The 5,900-nt window shown below is 46.4% G+C and overlaps 1 non-coding gene across 1 annotated transcript; it reads left to right on the top strand.

Moving 5' to 3' along the window:
* The first annotated feature begins 5,621 nt into the window (after positions 1 to 5,621).
* On the top strand, positions 5,622 to 5,695 carry TRNAN-GUU. The gene has a single exon. It is a non-coding gene; the product is annotated as a tRNA-Asn (tRNA).
* Positions 5,696 to 5,900: the final 205 nt, after the last annotated feature.

Below are 5,900 nucleotides of genomic sequence, written 5' to 3' on the forward strand. Positions count from 1 at the left end.
AATTCCTTTTTCCAGATAGTTCTGCGTGAAAGGAACCCAGCGTCTTCTGTGGCACTTAGATTGCCTGTGTAGCATTGTCAGGCAGAGGTAGCAACACCTGGACGGAGGAGGAGGGACCGTACGGCAGCAGCCCCACCACCTTGCTGCGAGGTGAAGCCCCTCTGCCCCAGCGATGGCGGCTGAGCCTCCTCTGATTCTTTGTTAAATCGGTCCCAGAATAACAGCTCCTTTACAGCTGGAAAGGTTTAATTGACTCAGCAAAGGTGGTGGATATCTTTGGTAGAGATGGGATTCTCAGAAGTTCCTAAGAGGCAGCTGTCAGCTTTCAGTGGGACATTTCAATCCCAGCCTGCCAGTAAGAGGGGATTTGGAAGCATGCCAGGAGACATTGTTCCTTCAGAGGATAATTTTTCCCCAACATAAAAGAAAAAAAAAATAATAACGGAAGTAGGAGATTCCAGTTAGTAGAAAAGCAATGAAAGCAGTCCTCGTGTCTCCCTTTACACGGTCCCTGCAGCTATTGTTTTGCCTTTTCGTGTGTCATTTTTGCTGTCTACTCTCCATCCTCTTTCTGTTAAATTTTTTGGGAGAGTAGAAGAAAGATTTCACTAAGGTGAGGTTGAAACACGGGGATAAGGGGAGACAGGAAACTAATTTGACAATGAATATAAATTATCCAAGAAGAAATGTGTAGGGTGGCAAGGCACAGGCAGGGGGTGCGAGGGAAATTCTGAAGGGGTTCTGCTCCTCTCCTGCTGCTGTGTCCTTTCCATACCATTTGCGACTCTGCACGTGTTTTTGAGGGTGGGTGAGGCACAGGTCTTCACAGGTCTTCATTTTCCAAAGCACACATCTCCTGTAGTTATTTCCATGGGTATGAAGAATAGGTAACAAGCTGCAATTTCGCTGTTTCTGGCTTTTTTCTATAGTAGAGGACAGTCAAGGTTTGCACTTACACAGATGAGAAAGGCACCAGAGCAAATTTCAAAGCACTTCCTTCCATAAATGACAGCGAATTGCCTTTTCTTTTGTAGAAAACAAGAATTAAAGGAGGCCTAGCTGATCTGATTTGTTTACAGCACCCTTTGTCCTATGAGAAAATCAGCCACAAAATGTTCTTACAGAAGTTGAGCAGTCAAGAAGGAATGATAAAACACTGAGTAATAGACAAAACAAGAAATCAAATTATTTTCAATGTGTCTTAAGGGACAACAGCAGATACCTCAAGGTTCAATAGTAAAATTTAGCATATTAATTTCTTGGAAGACCAGGCAAATAGGAAGTTGGCAGAGTTTTGCAGATTTAACTTTATTTTATCTGGGTGAGTCATGGCTTGGGGAAAACTGTGAGTAATTTCAGAGGGGTCCAGCTCAATGGGGTCTCAGTTCAGGTGCAAGGTTCTGAAGTACCAAGGTGATGCAAAAAATAGGCAGTAGAAATAATCAAAGAAGGTTTAGTAGGGAGAATAAAGAAATTCCTCAGCCTTGTGTAGGTGGTTACTCATGACATACAAACATGTGTAGGATCTTTGGTGGGCAGTGTTTTTCTGCGCTCTCTTCTCTGAAGTTGCTTAGTAAAATGAGCCTCGGAAGATGAGGTCTTCTTTGCAGAGCCTTCTGAGGCTCTATGCACATAAAAACGTGCAGGCAGCAGCGTGACCATCTATTTAGCCAGGGATGTGGAGATAAAAGGAGGTTCCTCAGATTTTCTACCTTACACATAGGGAATGTAAACGTTTTGACCTTCATGAGGACCTTTGTCAAAGACTTAGCAGCAGTGGGTGAAGGATCTTGCACAGGTCCCACAGGGAGAAGGGAATCAATCCCCTGCAGCAGCAGTTTCCATGAGCATGAAGTCTAACTTTAAAAGCTCCTGGCTGGCTGCACTTGCAGTGCCTCAGAGCTGTCCCTGAGTACAGGATGTTTGGGAGGGAGATGGAGCTTTTGCAGATAGAGGTGGTCCACCAGCTTGTTTCCCTCTATTCTAGTGCAGATTATCAGTGGAAAATACCACTGCTATAAGGCAGAAGCTGATTTAAATGGCTCAATTCAGGCTTCAGGCTGCTTTTATCCAGGACTAACTCCTTGAATTTCAATACTTTTTTTTTTTCTAATTGACACCACTACAAAGAGGAGAAAACCAAGCGATAAAAATCTCTTCCAGTAAGCGATCCTGGAGCTGTCTTTGCCATTAAAGTCTCTCTTCACAGCAGGATCTTAAGAAAGTTGAAGGAATTTGTGTGTCAAGTCAGGAACAGGCACAACAAGTCTAAGCGCCTTCCTGAACCACTTGCCTTAAAATAACTCCACCAATGGGCACTTGTGCAGTGACATTTTGGAAATGTGCACCGCCTTATTACAAAATTTGCCTGTGAATACCAGGCAATCTACTGCGGTCCCTGGGATGTCAGCCTGGAATCCCAGCAGCCCTCCCATCTCAGCATAGCTCAAAAAAGGCAGTTTTCAAATGAAAATCTTCACGTAAAATCGTAGATGTCGCGAGATGGGAAGCCTCATAAATTGAAAAATGTCAGTGGGTTTTGCAGAGGCAAATGGGAGGTTGCTTATTTATTTTCACCTCATAAACATTTCAGAAGGGATTCTAGCACTTTGTTAAACTGCTGCAGTGTCAGAGTCTTCCACGCTTGTTTATACACACCTAGTAAACTCCCTGAAGTGGCCAAAGTGCCTGGTTTCAGCAGCCCCACGGCTGGTGGCTTGGGGTTTTATGTTGTTGTTGTTGTGCTGGATTGATGTTCTGATAGACAAATCTGAGCAAAGCATGTGCATTGGGAGCAGATGTGTGTTCCCTGAGGAAATGTGGGAGCCCACCACCTCTCTGGTCCAGGTGCGCTAGTCCAAAGAGGACTGATGATTAAATGACCAGCTCGGTGTATCCTTTCTTTTGCAGCTGCAGCCAAGTCTCTGTTTTGTGTTTGGAGCTATTGGCTTGACTTCAGACTCCATCCCCTCAGCAGCTTACCTGTCACATTCGGCGCAGGTGGGTTCAGGACTTGCAGAGGACCTGTTGTAAAGCAGGATTTCAGCCTGACGTAGGGTCAGCTCAGCTCCAGCCAAGGTTATTTGGCCAAATTCTCAGCTGCTGGAAAGTTTAGTTCATTTAAAGTCATTGTGAAAAATCTGTGCAGTGATTTGTTTCCACTTTCAGGGTATTCGTGCTGACTTACCCCACTGGAAACTTGTGAAGCCAGTGGAGTAAAGGGGTATTTCCTCTGGTTTCAGCTGGTCTGAGAGTCCTCCGCTTCTCCTGGACCACATCTCCATTTCAGTTACACAAAAGTAAACGCTACTGAGGACAGAGAAGCTATAACACCAAAATAATACTGTGAGATAAAAGAGACCTTTTACTTAATTTGTTAATTTATCCATCATGCTGTGCTTACGTGTCCTCGTGTGTCCTTCCCCCTTCCCGGTGCAGCCCTGGTGTCCCTGCCCTGAGCCCCCCCCCCCAAAAGCCAGCCCTCGACCCTTCTGGTGGGGTCCCCCCACTGAACATCCCCCCAAACGGGTTTTCTAGGTAATATCAACCATTCAGCTTTCACCCGGTGAAAGTCAGCATGAGCCAACAAAGTCAGCGGTTTGGGCCAGTGACAGGAAGATAAGTGTCATGGGCTCGAGCCGCGGTGCAAAGGGTTTTTGCACGGGTGTTAAGGGATGTGTTCTGACAGACACCAGGCTAGCTTCACCATCTGGACAACATCTCCTCCTGCATCTGTGGGTGGGTTTTGTTCCATTTTCTTGAGCCGTATACATCCCTCATCTGGAATATCTCCACTGATTTTAGTGAATTTCTCAGGGTTTTCGTCAGCCCTAAAGAACATCTAGTTCGTTGTTCGTAATCCTGACACGACCTCAACGCTTCAAGGACTATGGCAAATGGGCCAAACAGAAAGTTGGGGTAGGCGAGAATATCCTCCATGGGAAATTTGGGGGGACAGATTTTATAATCCTGATTATCTGTGCGAATCAGACCTACTCAGTGTGTAAGCTGGCCAGAAAAAGTGTCTAAGAAAAATTGGCATGAAGTAGGTGTGCAAAATGAATATGGTTTCCATTTCCCTGGGGCTGAGGGGAGGTGTGGAGTGGCATGCAGGGAGGAGTATAATGCAGAGTACCCATGTGGGGATATAGTTGTGTGAAGAACAAGGGAAAAAATAAACAGGTTTACATTATCCGTGGATCTAGCTGCCGATATTTTGGTAAATCTGTTGTTGTTCCTATAGCCCTCCATAGCATGCAATAGAGGTGAAGCTTGTGATTTTTAAAAAAGCAGCGAGGATGATTGCCTTAGCTCCTGGCTCTTTGGATGGCAGTACCTAAAGCAGTGCTTGTCGTTCGTTGTGGGAGGGGAAGGAGCAAGTGCCCTTCAGCTTGTCCACCGGGGACTCCCCTGGGTGTGATGCTCGCTCTGTTCTGAGCTCTGTACCCACCTGGGTGCCAACGGTCAGCGTGTCACTGTGGTTTTTCCCAGGAAGGCATGTCTATCCTGCCAATCCTGTAATCCGTGTTTGCTGCTCAGATGTAACATCCATCCTTCTGCGGTGCTGAGGACCGGCTGGGCAGTGCAGGGCGAGAAGCGTTCGCGCTCTCCATCCCTCTAGGTGTGAGCTCTGCAGCCTGGACGGGAGGGGAAGGGAATGTGTTAATGGCTCTGTAACGAGAAGGGGGATTTTTCCTGGCAGCGCTTTTAGGTTTGCTTCCAGAATGTGTACAGTTATCATTTATGCTCCTTTAAATTCTTTCCTTTTCTCAGAAGAGGTCGGTGCATAGAAAGAGAATTTGAATTATCAGGCTGCTGGCACTGGCCTGCGTTTTCCACTGTGTACTTGGAATACAGCTTTGTCTTGTGCCTCTCCTGATTTGTTTACCTTTTCCCTTCCCCTCTTCTTCCTTACCCCCAGTAAGCTGTTGGATTCCTCTTTTCATGATAAATACTTTACAGTTTTTAAGTGAGCCATTAAATCACGTTTGCGATTTATCTGCAAACCTTAAAACGGCACGTTTGATCTCCTGAAGTGTGAAGAGCCCAGTGAAATGACCAAGAAATATTAGTGCTTGGGTCCTTAGAGCACTCGGAAGACACCAAATTTGGGTCCTTGCTACTGGAACAAGAGCTTTGAAAATGTCAGATCTAATTCTTCATCCAGAAGTATCATAGCCGTCAGTTGTTTCTGTGCAGGGTTTCTGTACCCTTCCAACAGAACGTGGCTGAACAGAACTGGAGAGGACAAGTCTGGATCGATCTGTATTGTAGAGCTTCATGCAAAGATGCTGTTCAACCCCTCCGAGCTTGAATGCCTGTGGCTTTGAGTATCAGTGCTCCTGATGTCGGTATGTGAGTCGAGTATTGCCGTGTGAACTCTGCATTGTGGATTCAGATCCAGCCCCAAGCTAGGGTGAACAGCCGTGGTCACCATGCCATAGCAGCCGGTGGGTTCCTGGGAAGTGAGAACTCCTAGCCTTGCCTTTGTGAACCATTTTTACTGTCATGGAAAAGGCCACCTTGGTCTCTCTGCTGCTTGGAACCACTGTTTTTAGGAAGCTAATTTTATCTTAGGAAGAAAAAATATTTTTTATTATGGAGATAGTCATACCTAAGGAGTCTCTGTGGCGCAATCGGTTAGCGCGTTCGGCTGTTAACCGAAAGGTTGGTGGTTCGAGCCCACCCAGGGACGGGTTCCCCTTTCCCTGCCCATGGCAGGGGGGTGGGAATTAGGTGATTTTTAAGGTCCCTTCCACCCCAAACCATTCTATGGTTCTGTGATATTGGGCTGTAGGGTTTTGGCTGTGCAGGGCTGTCTGCTGTAAAGTGTGACGTATTCCTGCAGGCAGCTCCTAGCACAGGGGAGAAAAAGGGTTGCTCCCTGCACCCCCACAGCA

The sequence above is a fragment of the Pterocles gutturalis genome, unplaced genomic scaffold (genome assembly GCF_000699245.1).
Source record: "Pterocles gutturalis isolate BGI_N339 unplaced genomic scaffold, ASM69924v1 scaffold5135, whole genome shotgun sequence".
Lineage (NCBI taxonomy): Eukaryota > Metazoa > Chordata > Aves > Pterocliformes > Pteroclidae > Pterocles > Pterocles gutturalis.